This window comes from Macrobrachium rosenbergii, chromosome 43 (assembly GCF_040412425.1).
Source record: "Macrobrachium rosenbergii isolate ZJJX-2024 chromosome 43, ASM4041242v1, whole genome shotgun sequence".
NCBI classification, from domain to species: Eukaryota; Metazoa; Arthropoda; class Malacostraca; order Decapoda; family Palaemonidae; genus Macrobrachium; species Macrobrachium rosenbergii.
The window spans coordinates 30,059,125-30,081,636 of record NC_089783.1 but is presented as its reverse complement, the minus strand read 5'-3'; the positions used below and the strand labels follow the sequence as shown (position 1 = coordinate 30,081,636).

General features: G+C 36.5%; 1 protein-coding gene across 5 annotated transcripts in view; it reads right to left on the bottom strand.

Moving 5' to 3' along the window:
* The window catches only part of LOC136828722 (carbohydrate sulfotransferase 8-like), a 135,978-nt gene that overhangs the window by 93,074 nt on the left and 20,392 nt on the right, over nucleotides 1–22,512 (bottom strand). The window contains exon 1 of one of the 5 annotated variants that reach the window (XM_067086875.1): nucleotides 19,570–19,651. The exons of 2 other annotated variants lie outside the window; for them this stretch is intronic. The gene's annotated coding sequence lies outside the window, so the exon portion shown is untranslated. Of the gene's footprint in view, nucleotides 1–4,556; nucleotides 4,963–8,376; nucleotides 8,450–19,569; nucleotides 19,652–22,512 lie in introns of those variants that run through there. 2 more of the 5 variants (XM_067086874.1, XM_067086873.1) reach the window with 2 other exon arrangements.

The following is a 22,512-nucleotide window of genomic DNA, read 5'->3' as shown; positions in this document are numbered from 1 at the left end:
ACTTAGTTTTACAAGTTTTCTTACGTCAAGTTCATTCGATTTTCAGTGTATGTATACTGTATATGCCTGCTTTTTCTTTTTTCTTTTTACTCTGGTGTAGTTTACAACTTTTATAAAGAATTCCATAAAAAAATGACAGATGCAATCAAACGTTTGCCGAATGTATGAGTAGCATGTTACAAATCATCTACTGTACGCTTTAGCCTTGCAAACAGACGCCATTTGAATACGCAAGTAAGTTGCACGTTACCAAACAACACGTTTGCTGAATGTATTCACAGCGCATCGTGAAAAATTCATCGAATGTTTGAGCAGGAATGAAACCAAATGTTTATAGATACGAGTATTATTATTATTATTATTATTATTATTATTATTATTATTATTATTATTATTATTATTATTATTATTATTATTATTATTATTATTAAAGTAGTTTAAGCAGACCACTGAGCTGACTTTTAGCTCTCACAGGGCTGGCCCGAAGGCTTAGAATAAAATACCAGGTCTAGGCCTGAGGCCAAGCACTGGGACCCGATAGGTCATTCAGTATGATGATGAACGAATTAAAATGAAATTAGAACCTGCACATAGGCATATGCTCTCACACTGGAACACATAATGCAACAAATACATTTAGCTAGCATGTCATGAATGTTTATCAGATGTTTCTATGAAGCGAAGCCAAACGTTTGTAAGTTAGAACATCACATCACATCAAAGATTTAATCGAATGCTTCAGTGGAGTGAAACAAAAACGTCTGGAATTCACAAAACACTTATTGAAGGCTTCATTGGAATGAAACCAAACATTTGTACGTGAGACAGACAGTCATGTTGTGCTGAATGTGTGATTTGTATATCATAAGACATTTACTGAATGCTTAAGCGAAGTGAAATCAACAGTAGGATGATTGTAATATGGGACTTCCTAGCTACACCTTCTGAATTATATGGAATCTTTCCTAACGCCGCATCCTGAATTTGAAACTGCCAGTTTTTTCTTCATTAGAAAGCCACAGAATAAAGTTTAAATTCGTTCAATGATTTCTTACACAGACCTAATGACTCCCCAGCCTCCTTCCATCCCCACTCACCCTCTCTCTCTCTTGCTTTATACTTTAGTCCCATTTACCTGAAACTTGATATCAATGCTAATGGTTTCTAGGTCCGGAGACAGTTCTCCCAGTTCCTTAAATTTTCAGCACAGAGAAAAACTTGTTTTTTTATATTTTTCTTCCCTCGACGGCGTTCGTATTAAAAAGAATAGAATATTGAAACACCAGGAATATTGCTTCTCAAGAAGGATCAAGCCGAAATGGTCTAGCTCTCAGGAAAGTGTAGCCAGCAAAGTTCTAACCGGTAGTCCTATTAAATTAAAATCACTTCTTTTGTCTGGGGTTTTAGCTAAAATATATAAAACAATATTAAAGATAGGATATTTAATGGAGAATCTATTACGTTGATAGACTATCTATAAGTTGTATATTTCATATATAGTAATCTTTAGTTCATATTTACATATCAAATATGATTACTATGTAGTCGTTAACTAATCAGGCAAGATCTGACGAGTGCATTTGGTGGGGAAAGTTGAGATGGGTAGCAATGCTTTAACTCATTACCAAGTCCTATGCCCATGTCTACTTGAAACCAGGATTTTCTTAGGATCCTAATCATTCTTTTTGTGCTATATATTTGGCTGATAGTATAGTCTTTTGAAAAATCTGATATTTTCTTGTTTCTCCAAGCATTACTACTTGCAGGCTTAAAACAGCTTTTACTGACTTTAGTACAGGGCAAACTTTTGCTTGGCAAGAGACCTTCTGTTAGTAGTATTCTAAAAAAGAATAGCAAAGCTGTCAGCATCATCTTCGTGTTGTACCACTCTTCAGGTATACCATTCTTTAGGTATATATGACTTCTGACTGACATGTTTTCTGCTCATCATTTTTATACTGATCTATTTTTTATATGAAGAGAAGACCCTGAGGAAGACAGTCTTTCATACCAACCGTTCGCATGAAAATAATCACATTTAAAGCAAACAATTATGTTGGCAGATCTTCAATTGGATATCTATTTAATATCACAGGATCACTGGAAGCTCACGGCCAGGAGGCGAGGCCATGGGGAAAAAATGTATTATATTTCATAGATTTCCTTACGTAGAAGCAGAGAGTAGAGCAGGCAGGGTTGGGGCAGGTAACAGTTAAGGGAGCGAAGTTATCCCAATCTCAGTTAACTTTATTTTCATAAAATGTGTACTGCCATACTAATTCTTGTTTCAAGAGTTACAATGGCCTGTACACCTCAACAATAAATATATGTATTAAATTCCTGGGGACACTGGTAGTGCAGAGTGATGAAGTACACTTTTCCCCTTTAGAGTCTATCAAAAGTCTTTTCTCTGCGTTTGTCCACAGCCTACGGGAAAGAAAATACCACCCAGGAGTGTCGAAAGCTAAACTCACGCAACAAGCAGACCAAGTGTTTACAATGACACAATTAAAGTGACCATTTATGAATCAATGATTCACATAGTTTTCCTTGAAAGTACTGATACTATTGCAACATTTCACTGCCCACTAGTAGTAAAAATTAAAGTATCCAAAGTAGGAAACTTCCGCAAATAAGTTAGAAAACGTAGTATGAAAAGTAGGGAAACACAAAAAGTAGGATATGTATTAATAGCAGAAACCCTTCAGAAAAGTAGGAAAAAGTATGAAAAATAGGAAAAAGCATAAAAATTAGGAACCTTCAGAAAATAAGAAAGAGTATGAATAGCAGGAAACCACCGGAAACATTACGAAACAGTCGGATTGCAGTGAACCTCCTGAATAGGAGGAAAATCACAAGAAAAGTGGGAAAAGTATGAAGACTAGTGAACCTCCAGAAAAGTATTAAAAGTATGAATAGCAGGAAACCACAAGAAAAGTGACACAAATCTGAAAAGTAGAGCCTCTCGAAAGTAGGAAAAGTATGAATAGCAGGAAACCACCGAAAAAGTAGGAAACAGTTGAAAAGTAGTGAACCTCCAGAAAAATAGGAAAAGTATGAATAGCAATAAAGAGCAGGAAACCACAAGAAAAGTGGGAAAAGTATGAAAAGCAGTGAACCTCAAAAAAGTATAAAATTATAACAGAAAACCACAAAAAAGTTAAAAAGTATTATAAGTAGTGAACCTCCAGAAAAGTAGGAAAAGTATGAATGGCAGGAAACCACAATTAAAGTGGACAAAGTATGAAAAAGATTGAACCTCCAGAAAAGTATTAAAAGTATGAACAGCAGAAAACCACAATAGTGGGTAAACTATGAAAAGCAGTGAACCTCCAGAAAAGTATTAAAAGTGTGAATAAGAGAAAACCACAAATAAAGTGGGAATAGCATGAAAAGTAGTGAACCTTCAGAAAAGTATTGAAAGTATGAATACCAGAAAACCACACGAAAAGTGGGAAAAGTATGAAAAACAGTGAACCTCCAGAAAAGAAGGAAAAGTATGAAAAGTACGAAACCACCAGAAAAAGCAGGAAAAAGAATGAAAATTAGGATCGTAAAAAACCCGTGGGCATTTGCAGTGGCGTCCCATAGGACTTTCATCTTTAAGAAAGATGAAACGGAAGACACCAGTGAGGGTATGTGACGCCATCTTTAATCCAGCCCTTTCGTTATCGATACATCCTCCTTAAGCAAAGTTTGTGCAACAACAACAACAATAATAATAATAATAATAATAATAATAATAATAATAATAATAATAATAATAATAATAATAATAATACTGACTTGGATATCCCCACATTTGTATCGACAACGTCACAAAAAATAATTTTCTGACGTCTACTTTTATATAAAATTGATACCATCACTGACAGGCCGATTTCTATCCGTGATCTGGCGTCACGAAGACTATGGTCATAGACGCCGCGGTGACAGAAATAATAATAATAATAATAATAATAATAATAATAATAATAATAATAGTTATTCCATATGCAGCATGTTTCTTAATTATCCGGAATAAACAGAAAACTTGTCCTTAAGGGCGATAATTGCATCTCTTTGGCTAAACTCTCTGGTTGCTATGGTAACCAAAGGGTTCCCTTTCTCTTTTCTCTCTCTCTCTCTCTCTCTCTCTCTCTCTCTCTCTCTCTCTCTCTCTCTCTCTCTCTCTCTCTCTCTATTTCAGTAACGTACCACTTTATACATCTCATGCGACAAAAGAGCATAAAGTGCATATAAAACAAGGCACGAGAGGGAAAAAATACGAAGCTTTGGCATTACAGCATATCTCTTTAAGGGGAGAGAGAGAGAGAGAGAGAGAGAGAGAGAGAGAGAACTCCTCGCATTCTATGTAAGCCTGAGAGAGATGCAGATTGAGAGAGAAAGAGAGAGAGAAAGATGCGTTTCGTATTCTCCCTAAGTTGGCAGTTGTTATGGCAAAATAAACATTTCGTCTGGGGCCTTATTATATCGTCTGCCGAGCGAGGGGGCGAGAGGAGAGGTGGGGAACGCCATGTGGATTATTCCTCACTTCTTTTTCACTCACGTCTTACCTTCCTCTGAGAGAGATCTTGTTTCAGTGCGAGAGCCGTTCAACTCGAAGTATTAATAGCGAATGAATGCGCACTATGAGGTATCTTCCTCGAGCTAACGAACTGCACAGAGTATACCGAGACACTTCCATACACACAGGATACACAGAGCCAACTGAGAGCTGTTTAGAGACACTTCAGGAAAGAAAGAGAGAGAGAGAGAGCGTGTGAGAGAGAGGAGGGGACAAGCGGGCACTCCACCAACCATATTATAGCCTCGGTTGGCATCGTAACGGGCGCTCCGTTTTCTATGAACTCTGTTTTCTTTTTTTTTTTTGGTTTTTGTTTCCCTAACTATCCTAGATAATTCGTCGGGTTTGAGGTTTAACTTTTGAACTTGAAGTTCATTCAGACCCGGATGCAGAATACAAAAGGCTAAAAGTTTAATGGGAAGGAAGGAGGGGTAAAGACATAATACATATTAATTAACAGAAACAAGCATGTTTAATTTCATCATAAAAATCATCCCCAAAACAAATATGAAGTATGCACCGTGCTTTAAAAATAATGACCTTGTTTTTTCTTCTTTAACAGTCAACAATAAGGGGTCGATTACAGTCTAAACATGTTTTGATATTTTCAGAGTTAATGCACACATTGCTGGCCTTGACTGTAGCAAACCCATGAATTGTGTCTTCGAAGTTTGGTGATTTCAAACTAATTCAGTACTAAACAGAGACAAAACTTCGGACACTCTTCACTCAGGGTTGACCTCAAAAAGCACTTGGCACTTTTCAAGACAAACAACGAACGTTCCCAACCTCAGTCAGTAATTCATCATCCTGACAGATAGATTTGAAGTCACCTCTTATTATTTTAAATCATTGCAAGAAACTCCTGAAGTTCATTTGTGAAACCTAAGTGTAGATCATCTCGGTATTTGTAATAGACGTTTTTTAATACCTCAAAGAACTCTCATTTTGACATAATTTAATATGTTATTAGGCAACGCATTTATCAGAACATTAAAGACAGCCGTATTATCCTAGAATTTCATTTTCGTATGCTTTAACAATAACAACAACAACAGCAACTACTACCACTACTTCTACAGTAACCACAGTAAAAATAACGTGTAAGGAATCGATGGCTTACGATAATAGTCTTATTAACCTAAATGTTAATCTGGTTGATTGACTCGTACTACATTACAAAAACTATACAACTAGTTACAATATGCATTTGCACACACACACATTATTATATATATATATATATATATATATATATATATATATATATATATATATATATATATATATATGTGTGTGTGTGTGTGTGTGTGTGTGCGCATGTGAGTGTGCCTTAAGCCGTTTCCTGAACAACGGTGATATCAAATACTTACAAACAGGTTCATCAGTCAAATCTCAATAATCACACTACGCCACTCACTTCTATATTGTAGCCACTCTCACACTCCTTGGCTGTTAAAACTCTTCCTTTCCAATACCCCTTCCTATTCATCAATCCAGCGCCTTTTATGGCATCGTCTCCTGTTTATTTCTAACATTAATGAATTATACACTCTTTCCACCAACCTATCGTCCTCCATTCTTTCCACATGACAGCCATTTTAAAACACTTTGATCCATATTTTCCAATTCTTCTACGCATCCCCCTTTCCCTAATCTTTCAGTTCTTGTTACGTTGCATATGATACACAGACATGTTTAAACCTCAACAGCTAAATGCTTTTTATTTTCATTCACATTCGACACCTGCACTTCACTTCCATAAACGCGAGTTGGCTTTACAACCCCATCACATTATTTCAACCTCGGCTTACAGGGAAACTCCAAAAAACTGCCTTATCTTTTGCATACAACTTGCTATCTTTCTTGTTTCACCTATTCTGTGACTCAGCTCTTTCGTCCTACCCTCATTCACTAAATCATCATTCACTATATTAATCTCCATAATACCTGAGAAAATCACCTGCTCTATTCTTCTATCATTTATAGCTTCCGCTTCACGGTTTACTTTTACCTTTCTAACCTATCTCTTGATCAGATTCAATCTCAGGCCTCTCCTCTTGTAAACTCTGTCAAACCAGGATCGGCGGTCTCGGTCAAACGCATTCTTTAGTCCCTGCCGCTTCTCTCCACGATCCCAAACCAGATAATTATTACTGACAAATATCAACTCTTCTACTGTACATGTTTCATGAACCACCTCCTACTGCCAAAACATTTCGCCTTTAATTAGTCCTTTCTTTATCTACTCTTGTATATATATATATATATATATATATATATATATATATATATATATATATATTTATTTATATAAATATATTTATATATACATTTATATATATACATATATATACATATACACACACACACACACACACATATATATATATATATATATATATATATATATATATATATATATATATATATATACATACTGTATATATACACACGTGAGTGTGTATGTGAAAAATGAGTGAATGAGTATCTAATGCACTTTAAATATCTACGTAAGCTCACAATACCAACATACGATCTCAAAAATCCAGTAAACCTGCCTAATATTGTAATCCTAAATGTGCCTAATATTGTAACCCTAAGCGACACAAAGACCAGCAACATGTACACTTTGTGTGAGCAAAGGACGGGCCGAGATTAGCAGTACACTATGATGACGCATTTCCTGCAGATTGTGGAGGACAGAGCGAACTTACCCAAGCGGAATTATCGCTGACAAGAACATTATCACTAGGCTGTGTTGTCGAGCGTTGGATTTGGCACTACAGGATACCGAGCCACGTTCGTAAAGTAAATATATATATATATATATATATATATATATATATATATATATATATATATATATATATATATATATATATATTTATATATATATATATATATATATATATATATACATGTATATATATGTATATATATTATATATATATATATATATATATATATATATATATATATATATATATATATATATATATATATATATATATATAAGGATGGATGGTGACAATCATCAGCCAAAATATAGCCATAAGGAACTTGAGGATATATATATATACACACACACTTAGCACATACTTTTCCGCAGCCACTTTCTTTTAAATACTAGTACATTTATGGCGTCGGTTATTTTGAGGTATCACTTTTCCATTTTCCTGCACCTCTTCTTGTCTTCAAGGCTGATATTTTATGTAAAAGAGAAAAATTGGTGCTACGCTCTCCTATTTAATTCACTCTTATGACAACAGGTGTGCATTTTTTTTTATTCTAAACGGGAATTCTTCATGATTCAGTTTTCAAGAATAACTGTGACAGTGACCATTAAATCGTTATATCCCTGGAGCCACCCCTTGTCAAGTTACCAGCAATAGAATATACTGTATATGTGCAGCAATAAATTTTCCGATCCGTTTTAATTCACAACAATGTCACCAAAAACTTTAAAAACATCGCAGTGACATAAATTCACCTGAGTAACACAGGTAAAGCAAAAGATTTATTTTGGAATGTAATCATTATCACTATGACTCTAAAACTTTCGCAATATTCCTAATAAAACGTGTGGTACCATGAAAAATCAAAAGAAAAAAAAACCGTTAACCAACTACACTAACTTATAAATTTTGATAAAAAAAAGACATTATTATTATGTCAGCCTGGAAAGTCAACATTAAAACGACCTACTAAACATTCACAGCGTTCTCCCGAATAAAATGTTTTAGCATCAATGCAATTTCAAACAAAAATAATAAAGTTTACGAAGACGACAAAACACCTCAACAAACCTGTCGCAAAGCCCTGAGCTTCCTCTCCCTTCCCCAACTGCCCTTCCTCCTCGAAGGTTTAAGGTCGACTGACAGTAATCTCTTGTGTAAGTAACTCACATTACGTCGTGGTTGACGATGAGTGCATTCATACCTTGGGAATAATGCGCACGTTTCGTGCTGAGATTAACCGTAATGGGCTTTACACTGGAAATTTCCAGGTGTTACGAAAGCAATGTCCGCTCTGCAGGGTCTCGTGTCTCATTCAGAAAGGGACGTTTTTGATACAGTCGTTTAAGGGGGCCGGTGATCCCCATTTTTGGAATCTCATAAGCAAATTCGAAGGGTTTGTTTTTGAATGAAGGCGACAGGAGGGACGAGGAAAACTGAAAGAAGATGCACCGACATGTGGGAAGACACCAAAGGAAATTGGTGAAGACTAAGAAGGTAGAAAGCAATGCACTGGGGCCTAAGATGTGGCGCTGCAAAGTGCTTACTCTGAGGGAATAAAATATCCTTTCTCGGCTGAAGAAAATGGCTTCTCAGCGATCCTTGGAAAAAAAGGGGCTTCTTAGTGTCCACCTTTGAACAAAAAATACCTTTTTAGTGTCCCTCTGGAAAAAAGGCTTCTGGAAACCCTTTGATAACAATTAAAAAATAATCTCGAGGTGCCCCTTTACAAAAATGTTTCTAGGCATTCCTTTAAAGAAAAGGATTCTGGATGTCCCTTTTAATAAAAAGGCTAAGTTCCCATTTAAAAAGGGGAGGTTCCTGTGTGCTCTGTTTTTAAAGGTTTCGGGTGTCACTGAAAATAAAAGGGCTCCTGGCTGTCATTTCAGAGAGAAAGGGTTTGTTGGTGTCCCTTTGACAAAAAGGCCCTATGGGCGTCCCTTTGGAGAAGAAAGTGTTTTTGGGAGTCCCTCCAAAAAGAAAAGAGAACTGAAAGATGGAGAGATGATATGGTTAGCCCATGCTGATAATCAAATAGGTCTGTTGAAATATTAAGCCAAATAAACCGAACATTCTGTGAATAAAAATGAGAAAATAGTATGAGGCTGAATCTAACATGAATTGAAGTGAAGGTCCAATCATATAAATAGGAAAAAAAAACTATAAAAAATCATATTTGTTGGAAGGAAGTGTCATAGCAACCACGGCCATAAACATACCCTCATTCCAGGCTTAATGTGCTGATAAATTCCTCAAGGTTTCGAATGAGAATTTAAAATGATGTAAGCTGACAGAGAGAGAGAGAGAAGATAAGAAGGAAAATCAGAGAAACGAACTTTTGATTAACGTTAGTTAGCTATGTGGACTCTTTAGCTCATAAGACAAATTACTTCGCTGTTGCAAACTAAGGCAAATCGGCAAAAAGGCAAGAAATGTAAATAGTCAAAAAAAAAAAAAAAAAAAAAACAAATATATAGGCTTCCTTTTTAACAACTGTTCTAAACAGAGATGAATAGATCAGGAAGATTTAGATTCTGCTGAGACCAATGAAAAAATGTTTTTGGAAGAAAGAACTGAAGTCATCTGGAAGCATCTCTGGCAACCGCGGAACATTCCTAGCAACAAGCGGCCCATTGCTGACATATTATAGAATGAAACAACTTTATCTATCATACAAAAACTTGACTTGAACTTTAACAAGGACATGCAATAAAAACTTGGCTAGCAACATTTTCCCAAACTGAGGAAACGGGAAAGATGCTACTTCATTGTCCAATCAGCATTCGCTCTATTTGGATATTTGAAAATCAGCGAGCTGTAAATATAAGCTTGTGGTCCATAATGGCCTCGGGTACATAGATGGTCCAAAATTCTGAGTCTTTTTGTATTTGAAAAACAAGTGGCGATTCCTTTTCAGTGGCAGCTGCATTAATCCAAGTTCTAGTTGTAAGAATTAAGAATATTATATATATATATATATATATATATATATATATATATATATATATATATATATATATATATATATATATGAATTGAAATACTGAACCGAAAAACGACAAAGATGAACATCCACTGCCATTACACGGTAGCCGTGGTAAATGGAACAATTAACTCGAACGAAATAAAAGCTTCAAGTTTCATTTCAGCTTCACCCTAAAAAAGAAAAAAAAAAGAGAAGGCGTTCAAACAGCATAACTCTGTTTTCACAAAGGCAGCAGAGAATATGCAGCAAATGCGGAAGACGAGAGCACAAGTAAAGCTGTGTTCCCTCTCCTTACAAGATGAAGAGCGGGCGGGTGAGAACATGTTTTTATTACGACACATAACACGATCACAGAACTGGTACCTGGGGCTAATAGCGTTGCATACGACTTGGTGCCACCAGGTGCTCTTCAGTCTTACCTGACTTTTATTCAATATATGGCTCTTCTTAGTTTTGGACTAACTGCTTTTACCTGTACGAGAGAGCTTGTACACAAATCTATGCATAAAACCAATGGTCAAATCCAAAAAATATATGTTATTTTTGATAGCCTCAATGTTCTCTTAACATCTCGATTTCTGTAGGCGCTTCTCGCTGGAAGCCTTGAATCCGAAGGGGAAATAAAGAAAGATGCTCCTCCCCTATGGCGGAGTTCGAACTCATTCCAGTAGGCCATCGATAACCTCACTCTTGACCTTGCTAGGGGTTCCAGTTAAGGCGAGACGAACAACTTAATTTTATTTCCTGTTTGAAATCAAGGCTTGTAGCGCTGCGCTACCAGCGCAACGCACCTGTACGAGTATATTCACCTTCAAAAGTGAACGATATATTCCCAGAGTCGCAAGAAGCTTAGCGCTAAAAAGGTTCCTTGGGATTGGTCGAGTCTTGCACCCGCATTCTTTTCACGAAACGTTTCTTGTAGCGAGGAGATAGCCGGAAGAATGGCGTGTGTGGGCGTGTGTGTGTGCGTGTGTGTTTGTGTGTGTTTGTGTGTGTGTTAAGAAAAAAAATATCTGTCAGCGGAAAGAGACCCATGTGGTATAAAGATAATCTGGAATGTATTCAACAGATTGTCAAAGATCTCGGAAATCATCCTTTTCCCTAGTTTTACGTACTCTATGGCGTTTCATTTATGCGTTCACACACACACACACACACACACACACTTATGCACGACGTTTCTCGGTCGAACAATTCGCATTCGGAAGGCCAGTTATATAATTAGGACTAATATCAAAGATTATAATCATATACAGTATATATATATGTATATATACACATATATATTACTGTACAAACACACACACATATATACATATGTACAGTATATACATACATATATATATATATATATATATATATATATATATATATATATATATATATATACATGCATACATACGTGCACACATACATATATATATATATATATATATATATATATATTATATATATATAATATATATATATATATATATATATATATATATATATATATATATATATATATATATATATATATATATATATATATATATATATAATCAATTCTTGCGCGTTTTGCCAAGACAATCATTCTGGCACACGCAAAAGGAGAAAGATTTTTTTTATTTTCTTTTTCCACTCTAACTTCAGATTAATATTTCAAGACCATACAACCAACACCAGTATCAATAACAACAAAAGGACAGAAAGAAGATGCCTGAACTTCGATAGACGGAGACGCAGAACGAGCTAAAACGAACGAAGTGCATCTACAGGACGTCTACCGAAAAAAAAGCAAGAAAAAGTAAATTGTTCGGTCTTCCCGTCTCTTAGAGAGGTTGGCGTGAACTCCGTCCAATCTAGATTATATACAAACAAGAATAACGAGTGAAAGTGAGACTCAAACTTCCACCGAAACAGGTCGGTGGGGGACACTTGGGCCGATTTGGGAGAGGAAGCTGATACGGCTTTGTTTAGATTACTTTATTTCCAGTGCGGTCCGTACTCGTATCCGCGTCCTCTCTCTCTCTCCCTCTCTCTCTCTCTCTACATTTCAATCAAACTGTTACTGTATAATATATATATATATATATATATATATATATATATATATATATATATATATATATATATATATATACATATAGTATATACTGTACATATATATACATATATATATGTATTATACAAATTTATTTATATTATATATACACACACACACATATATATTATGTATGAACATATATGTGTGCGTAATCCTACAATTACACGAACAGTGTAAATAGATTCTGGAATGTTTGCTCTTCACACCAAACATGCAATGCACACACACACACACACACACACACACACACAAATAGATATATATATATATGAAATTAAAAAGGGCCATAAAAACACCATTTACACGAAAACACCATAAATCTAAAGTAACATCTGTATTCCTTGTCATTGGTGGATGATTAGTAATACAGAAGCTTTTGTTCGAAATATGTGGTTTTGCCGTGTGAATAGTTTTTATGTGCCTTTTCAAATTCATAGGACACTTAGATTACATTATGAGGCGTGATATATATATACATACATATATATATATTATATATACACATTCATACGTATATATATATATATATATATATATATATATATATATATATATATATATATATATATAAATGTTTGTGTTTGTGTGTGCTTGTTTACATGGATGTTAAGTGCACAGAGCAAACATCCCAAAATCTCCATTTACGGATCTACGCATGGCTTACAACCCTCTACACTACAAGAGCTTTTTGCAACTCATGTTATTATATTACTCGCGCAAGCAAAACACGGAACGCAGAGTCAAGGCTCATGAGCACAATTCAAGGGTCTCAGCAATTCAGAAAACTTGCATTTCAATTATTTCCCTTTCCAGCGAGACCTCGATGGTAGTTTTTAGCAAAAAAGGTTCGTCTAAACCTTATTTTCAATTATTATTATTATTATTATTATTATTATTATTATTATTATTATTATTATTATTATTATTATTATTATTATTCTATGAACGCTATTCATATGGAACAAGCCCACAGAGGTTTTTGGCTTGAAATTCAAGCTTCTAAAGAATACGGTGTTCATTCGAAAGGTTAAGGGAATATAGAAGGTCGGCGATATTCAAATCAAGAAGTCCTTCTCCCGACCTTCATAGCGGCAGCCTTCAGCTTCGAAGGACCTTCATCTTTGATAGTGACGAATTTATCGTGACTCTTCTTTTCTTCTCATGGCTGGATTGGCATTTGTGCCAATTCAAAAACTATAATATATACCAACATGCATATATATATTTCACGGATTGTAGGCCGAAGCTCAGATTAATCGCAAGCTTTTGAGCGGAAGAAATGAGAAGAGGGAATTGTCGTGAGGAGGTTATTCCCCATTATTCCTTTTCCTCTTATTTTCCTTCATATTTTCTTTTACTTTGTTTGTTTGTTTGTTGGCTACTCTTAGAAAGCATATACATATGTATATATATACATATATACTGTATATATATATATATATATATATATATATATATATATATATATATATATATATATATATATATATATACATTTATTTCTTCATTAATTTACACACACATATTTTTCTGAGTATAGCCAAAACCTAGCCTGCCTAATATACGTCTAACAAACAAAGTAAAAAAATGAGAGGAAGGAAAATAAGAGGAAAAAGAATAATGAGGAATAACCTCCTCAAGACAATTCCCTCTTCTCATTTCTTCCACTCAAAAGCTTGCGCTTAATCTGCGCTCCGACCCATATTCCGTGACAATTGAAGCGCAAACACGCCCGAGAAGGAAGCCTTTTAAGCGCACTTGAAGGCTTCCTAACGTCTTTCTTTCCCGGACGTTTGTCGGAAAAGATTAGTAATGATTAGAGAGAGAGAGAGAGAGAGAGAGAGAGAGAGAGAGAGAGAGAGAGAGAGAGAGAAGGCGATGACGTCATAACAATCAATTTGTTACACGCTATCTTTTTTTTGAGGCTTATTCTTATTTCTGCCTAATTTGACAATTGCAAATAATCTTGAAATTCCTTCTATGCATTTACCAAAAATAATAACACTATTTTTTTCGTGAGGCTCACTGTCATTCCGGCCCAATTTGACAGACGCAAATAACCTTAAATTACCTTCTATGCGTTTAGCAAAAATAATATTAATCCTTTGAGAAGAACAATCCTTTAAAAAGATCAAAAGGTATATCCATTTCGATAAGGAAAAACTGAATATGAAAATTGAGCACGAATATATACATTTTGTGCTTGAACAGTAAACTCAGGAAGCGGAGGCCGGTTGGGTCCAACATGACACAGGATGTGTCGCAGCTCCGTCCATAACGTTGATCGCTGCTTGGAACACTGTTTCCTATGCTCACTCCTTCACGCATGCGCAGTCATACGGATGTAAGGAATTTTTTTTTTCTTCTCGTTACGTAACCACTCGCCTCGCTAAGAGAGTCATGCAACAGGTAATGTCTTGACGAGAGAGAAAGAGTGAGTTTGTGTCATGAGACAGCTAACCTTAAGTTAGTAGCGGGCTCAACAGAGAGAGAGAGAGAGAGCGAGAGAGAGAGAGAGAGAGAGAGAGAGAGAGAGGTTGTGTCATGAGATAGTTACCCTTTACCTAGTTAAGTAGCGGGCTTCCACAGAGAGAGAGAGAGAGAGAGAGAGAGAGAGAGAGAGAGAGAGAGAGAGAGAGAGAGAGAGAGAGACTTTGTGTCATGAGATAGTTAACCTTTAGTTAGTTACGTAAGGGCTTTAACAGAGAGAGAGAGAGAGAGAGAGAGAGAGAGAGAGAGAGAGAGAGAGAGAGAGAGAGAGAGAGAGACTTTGTGTCATGAGATAGTTAACCTTTAGTTAGTTACGTAAGGGCTTTAAGAGAGAGAGAGAGAGAGAGAGAGAGAGAGAGAGAGAGAGAGAGAGAGAGAGAGAGAGAGAGAGTTTGTGTCATGAGACAGAACCTTTAGTTACCTAAGTAGCAAGTTTTGACAGAGAGAGAGAGAGAGAGAGAGAGAGAGAGAGAGAGAGAGAGAGAGAGAGAGAGAGAGAGAGAGTTTGTATCATGAGACAGTTAACCTTTAGTAAGTTAAGCAGCAAGTTTTGAGAAAGAGAGAGAGAGAGCGAGAGAGAGAGTGAGTTTGTGTCATGAGACAGTTAACTTTTAGCTAATTTAGTAGCGGGTTTTGAGAGAGAGAGAGAGAGAGAGAGAGAGAGAGAGAGAGAGAGAGAGAGAGAGAGAGGGCTGAGGACACGCTGGCAGTAATCGCAGGAAGTGTCACTGAGCCGAAACCAGGCAAACGGGTGTGTCCACCCGAAGGTCACTCCTCCACCGAAGAAAAAAAAATAATAAAAAACGAAATATGGATGAAATGGAGCAACATGTGAACCGAAAGGCCGCAATAACATGAAGACATTATTTTGACTGGCTGATGTAATCTGGCGTTACAACGACTAGTGTTCGGGGTCGTGGGAAGACATTGGGTAAAGATATACGGTACATATAAGCAAAACTGTGTATGCAAAGTAAAAGTAGAAGTGCAGATACTGAAGTTTCAAATTTTAAATTTAAATATGATTTAATGCAAAAGAAAAGAATGTAAAAATCATTGCGAAAAACAGAATACGTAAAGGAAATATGGAAGAACAAATAATGACGAAAAGGAAAAAAAAACATATCCCATACAACGAATATGAAAAAATAACAAGCGGCTGGATATGAAAGAAAATAAGGCATTCAAAGTGAGTGAATCACCGGATATATTGTGAAGGTTGCGAAACTGGCAACGCTGGTAATTGCTAGAGAGAGAGAGAGAGAGAGAGAGAGAGAGAGAGAGAGAGAGAGAGAGAGAGTAGCAACACGACAAACACAGCAGCAACAGCAATCAGAGTAGCAGCAGCATCGTGACACGTCGCAAGACCAAGGACAGCTGGTGTAAAAGCGACGCCACATGTCTGCCGAAGACAGCAAGGAACCATAAAGACTGAGTTTTTTATTCTTTAATTTTTTGCTATGGTTAAAAGCCCAGAGTCGGGTTCACAGTGAGTCGGGCTTATAGTGAGTCAGGCACATAGTGAGTCGGGTATATAGTGAGTCGGGTTTATAATGAGTCGAGATTATGGTGAGTCAGGTTTATAGCGAATCGGGCTTGTGGTGAGTAGGGCTTACAGTGAGTAGGGCTCATAGTGAGTTGGATTTATTGTGAGTTGGGTTTATAGTGAGTTAGGTTCATAGTGAGTCGGGCTTGTGGTGAGTCGGGTTTATGGTGAGTCTGGCTCATAGTGAATTGGGTTTAAGGTGAGTTGGGCTTATGGTGTTGGTGAGTCGGGTTTATGGTGAGTCGGGCTTATTGCGAGTCAGGTTTATAGTGGGTAGGGCTTATAGCAGCCCACAGCAAGCTTGGCTATTGAAAGACCGGTAAATGTTAATGGGCTCCTGTTCTTAAGTGACAGGTTTCCGCTGTCGATTCAAGAAACACGGAGGGAGATAGAGAGTGCCATATTTCAATAGAGAACGGTAAAGACTGCTCGCGCTGCTTAAATGTCGCCTTCTCGACAGTGAATACAAAATCTAAGATACAAAACGCAACGGGAAATAATGATGAAAATAAAGTAGCCTATCAGAAATATATTCTTCAGGAAATTATAACAATAAAATAATAATGATTATATAAGGATTTTGGTTCTTCCTTCATGAAATCGTAAGTTAGAGTGTCATCAAGAAAAGAACAACTGAAATCGACATTGAAGACTTTTGACGGATAAGAGTGCTGGATTACAAACAGATCTGGTCCTGAGGCGGTATTCATGACAAGAACCAAAATGACATAGTAAAAAAAAAAAATAAAAAAAACATAACCACAGCAGAAACCTCAGCGGTACCTGTAATGAATTATTCAATATTCCTCCGAATAATGTTATTCTTATTCTTGCATCCTAATTGATCAGCCTTCATGCCAAATCCGGGAAGACGGCATCCGTACGAATCTCATGCCCAGAATCAAAATGAAGACTGATAAAGTCCTCGGGTCAGAGAGACTGGGACATAAATCAAAAGCGAAAAGGCCGGGAAATCTGAATGTGAATTCTGCCAGTATCGGAGGCCAATGGAGACAGTCCTCCCACTCCCCTCCCCACCCCCAGCTCACCCAACACATCATTTCGTAGGCGTAGCATACATATATGCATAGTACATGAGCACCCAAAATGCTAGGGTATTACAGCAAGAGGGGAAATTATGGTGCATATCCATCCAATCTCCTCACGGTCGTTCAGATTTCATCATGAACTGGAATTTTGACGGTCTTATTATAGCTTGCACTTGATAGAACACAACTCGTTTACGACCTAGTAAAGAGAACGGGACATAGCAAGTTAAGGGAAAGACAAGAAAAAAGAAGGAAATGGAAAAAGGAAAGAATTATGCAGACCTACTGTATATGAATTTTTATTGCAACTTGAGTCATTCCATCCTCTCTAAATTCAACTGGTGGAAAGAAGATGCGGAATTCTCAATTGCATATCAATCCTAAAAACCAATAATACCTAGAGGAAGGATCCTCAAACATTTTCCTTCTAAATACCCTCAGTTATCAAACCTTCCTTCTTCCAGTTAATGAGTCAATGAACGCATGAAAAAGGCAGTGCAACGGATATAACCATCTGGTTTAAACAGTAATGACATGGTTGTGATAATTACAATAATATTCATACTCCTTGCCTTTCTATCTCCAGTTGTTAAGCAGTAATACTCTCGCCTTCACAGTGAGAGGTCCTAGCCTTGTAGCTTGGCCACATGGGCTTGTTTCTTGAACTATTCAATGTGCCCACGTTGACTAAATGAAGCGAATTACGTACCTAGTGGTCTGTCGAATGTATTGGGTAAGAATTACAGTCATATCTCTCTCTCTCTCTCTCCGTCTCAGTTGGTTTAGCGATATAGCTTTCCACAGCGGTTGTTATATTCCCTTTTGAAACCTTACCTCACTTCACACGCCGCCTTTGAGAGGTGGCCATAGCTGGTATAAGGCCAGCTTAATCTAAATAATTATTGAATAACTGTTCTGGACACCAGACACTTAGTGGATTATAAGGAAACTAGGCTAGACAGTATCTTTTCTCGCTAGTGGATCGAATTCAGAGGTTCTTTGATTGAATTAGGAGCGCTAACACTGCCTTCCGAGGGAAGAGAAGAGAGATAGAGAGAGAGAGAGTATATATACGGCCATGTAACTTAAAAACGGGAGGACTTCCACACTGAAATCCTCACCGTCCTCAGGGTATCCACTTTCACTCAATTATGTTCAACAAACTGTCAAGAAACAAGAATAAAATCGATTTTAAGAAGGACTTGAAGATTGTACTCAGAAAAAAAAAAAACACAATACTTTACTTCACATAGCGAAGAAACTTGAGGGCAAAGCCAGATAATAATAATCAGTACAATTGGAGGACGGATCGCAAACAATTATAATCATTATCGTGCGTAATCAGTCAAGTGAGGGCAAGTCTAATTTTGTAATGATGCCGACGTAATTATACGATGGATCACTGCTACAAAGGGTTGCATAAGTATTCTGTCATTTGTAGGTTGTAATATCATCATTGCAACAGTGTTATTATTGACAAAATCTTCGTTGCTTCTGAGATGTCATGGTTTATAGGCATCATAAGCTGACCTGTGTTAGTCTACTCAATCTAAAAATATGACCGAATACTGTAAATGGATACGAGTGACGTTCAAAAGCCTTACAGAGACAAAATCAACGGATTTTCCAAGAGAATGTCTTTCATAAAAAACGTTTGATAAACCCAGATTTCCTGGAGAATGCCTTTTACAAATAACGTTTGTCTTTCCACAAACATTTAGTAAACAAAGATTTCCTAGACAATGCCTTTCACAAACAACTTTTCTTAAAGTTTTCCTGGACAAAGTCTTTCACATACAGAAGCTGTTTTACGAAGCTTTCCAGGAGAACGTCTTCCTCGAATAAAATCTGAAAACAGTTTTCTTATAAGAAGTCTTTCACAAACATCTTTCAAGAGCAAAGCTTTTCCGGAAAGTGTCTTTCACCGTTTCGAGAAAGCAACTTGTCCAATAAAACCGTTCGGAAAGAAACTGACGAACACCGGAAGAAGACCGGTCTATTTCACGCTCGTCTTAACCCACCTCTCGCCCCCGCCCCCCCTCCAAAAAAAAAGTCAGTAATTCACCTCACTCTAAAGCTAAGAATAAAGGACGTCTACAAGTACCAGCTCTCTGGTTGAAAAGCTTCTACAATCTCTGGCAGCTTGAATCGTTGAGGAGTCTTGTCTGAAGGCTTGCCGTCTCCTTAGTGCAAGTGTTTGCAAAGTCGGTGCACTGACTCGAAAGCAGAGTGCACAGGAAATGGACGACGAAAGACGAAAGCACACGATTCTTCTTGTGATTATAAATGATTTGTTCTCCAGAATTAACAGTAGCTAACAATAGCTTTTCTTTTTATGTATTTTCAAATACTTATTTTCAGTTTATTTGTTAACATTTTCTGAGAATTATTCATTACCTTCTCTTCAGAATTAGCCGTAAACTTTAATTTCGAAATTGTCCAGTAAATTTACTTTGAATTTTTTCACAGCTCAAACTTCATGATTATGCATTGACATCCGTTAGGAATCTTTCATTAGCTTTGCTTCTGAATTATTCATTATGTTAAAATCAGAATTACCAATTACTTTAAATTCAGAATTATTGATTAATTTTATGGATTAAGTTTCCTTGACAGCGATTCATATATCTGCAAAATTCATCATCTACCTCTGCATTCCCATTGTAACGTCCATTTAGTCAGTAACATTCCTGTCTAAGCGAGCTGCTGTTTATGTTTTATATCTAACAAGTGTGTAAGCTCAATTGCGTGCAAGCACGCACGAACTTAATTTTTTTAACGAAAGTGTGTGGTTTAACAGGCTACCGGGGGTTCGATTTTCAGATCGCAAAGTCGTGTGACCAGAACTAAACAAATCTTGAGAGACCCGAGGCTCTGAGCTATTGAGAGCTAGTTTACCAAGTATAGCTAAAAACAGCGGCGTCTTGATTCTAAAGCTTTTCTTCTTATTATTTCTCTTTTTTATTTTTTTTAATTAAACGCTGATTTAGGATTTTTAAAATCTGAAGTCAAGTCTGCTTTGGCGTGTGCTTGTGTGTTTTTAAATTATAACTTTCCACAGAATAATTATGTTTCTTCATTCAGAAATCCCAGCCTAAAGGGTGATTACTCCTAAATAACAGAAAAGAGGAATAATAGCGAAAATTGTAAATATTACAGAAAACACGAAAAAATAGCGAAAATTGTAAATATTAAAGAAAAGAACAAATAGCGAAAATTGTAACTGTTGCAGAAAATAAGAACATATAGCGAAAATTGTAAGCATTAAAGAAAACACCAAAAAATAGCGAAGATTAAAAATATTGAAGAAAATTCCACTCCAATCAAAGTAACTGACTTGCTTCTCGAGCTGTAATAAAAACTTTAACACGAGCCAAAACTTAATGAGCATTTGCTATGAATGGCAGCAGGAGCTGATGGAGTTTTCAACACACACGCAGTAGAAGTATAAAAGTGCGATGACATTTGAGAACGAATAAAATTACCCAGTAGTGCGTGGTCATAATTCTACAGACAAGGCCACTGTTAAGCTTTTTCGTTGTTATTTTTGACAACAACAGTAATAGGAACAAAATCATTCGTAATAATACTGTGAAACAGCTTTGCTGTATATGATCTGATAATATTCTTGAAATCAATAATAATAATAATAATAATAATAATAATAATAATAATAATAATAATAATAATAATAATAATAATAATAAAGAAGATAGCATTATGCAACTGCGTTTACGGGTGTTCTTCAACGCATATGGCATTATAAAAACATTTAGAATAAATACTTTGTTGGTCCAAATGATTACAATGTGAGCCAACAAGAAGTGACTAAGAATAATTGATTGATTTATTATTGCTAAAACTGCGTTACAACACCTAGGTGACTAGGAATAAGGCGGCTTTGCGGGAATAGGGGAAGGGAGGGGGAGGAAGGAGATAAGGACATCCCACCCCCTAAAAATCACTGTTTCAAAAGGAGAGATTAATCGCTCTACGTCTTCACAAAGATTCTGGAGCCGTAAACCCCTTTTGGAAAATAATCACCAGTCTCCGAGGCACCTAACTATAGAATTTCACCAGAATCAAAGGAATAATAATAACGATAATAACATATTTCGGTATAGTATAAAGGAAATAATAAAAATAATTTTATTAATATTCTGATTTCTGATACACTCAGCCTCGATTCCAGTAAGAAGAGAGAGAGAGAGAGAGAGAGAGAGAGAGAGAGAGAGAGAGAGTTTGAAAATATGGGATATCGCGCAAAATATAAACTTAAGATAAACTTCAGAGAGAGAGAGAGAGAGAGAGAGAGAGAGAGAGAGGAGAGAGAGAGAGAGAGAGGAGAGAGATTGCAAAATGGGATAAACTAAAGCTAAACTTCAGAGAGAGAGAGAGAGAGAGAGAGAGAGAGAGAGAGAGAGAGAGAGAGAGAGAGAGAGAGGAATATCTATGAAACGGTAAAAAAAAATCTCATTTCCTACAGTTAGAGAGAGATAGAGATATAGGAATCACTAAAAAACGGTTAACAAAACTTCCAGTTCCCACAGTGAGAGAGAGAGAGAGAGAGAGAGAGAGAGAGAGAGAGAGAGAGAGAGAGAGAGAGAGAGAGAGTTCCCACACACGATTGACGGCAATGAGACTAACAGCCAGCTATACACTGACCACTCTTGCAAAACAGTCACCCATCCGCTCAGCATCCTGACTTGATGCTATGACCCTTGATTCTACTCTGTCCGGTTGACTGTTTGTGTAATGCCACTCTTTGAAGGCTGCCTGTAGGGAATGATTGGCTTTTATGGAAGACTGGCGTCGCAGGGACAGTGGTTATCGAGGGGCCGCAAGAGGATTTTTCCTTTGATTCAGTATCGTCTCTCTCTCTCTCTCTCTCTCTCTCTCTCTCTCTGTGACTGTAAGAAATATAAGTTTATTTTAACCGTTTCTCAAATATTTCTATATTTCTATCTCTCTCTCATTGTAGGAAATATAATTCTATTTTAACCGTATCTTACATATTTCTCTCTCTCTCTCTCTAGGAAGAAAGAGA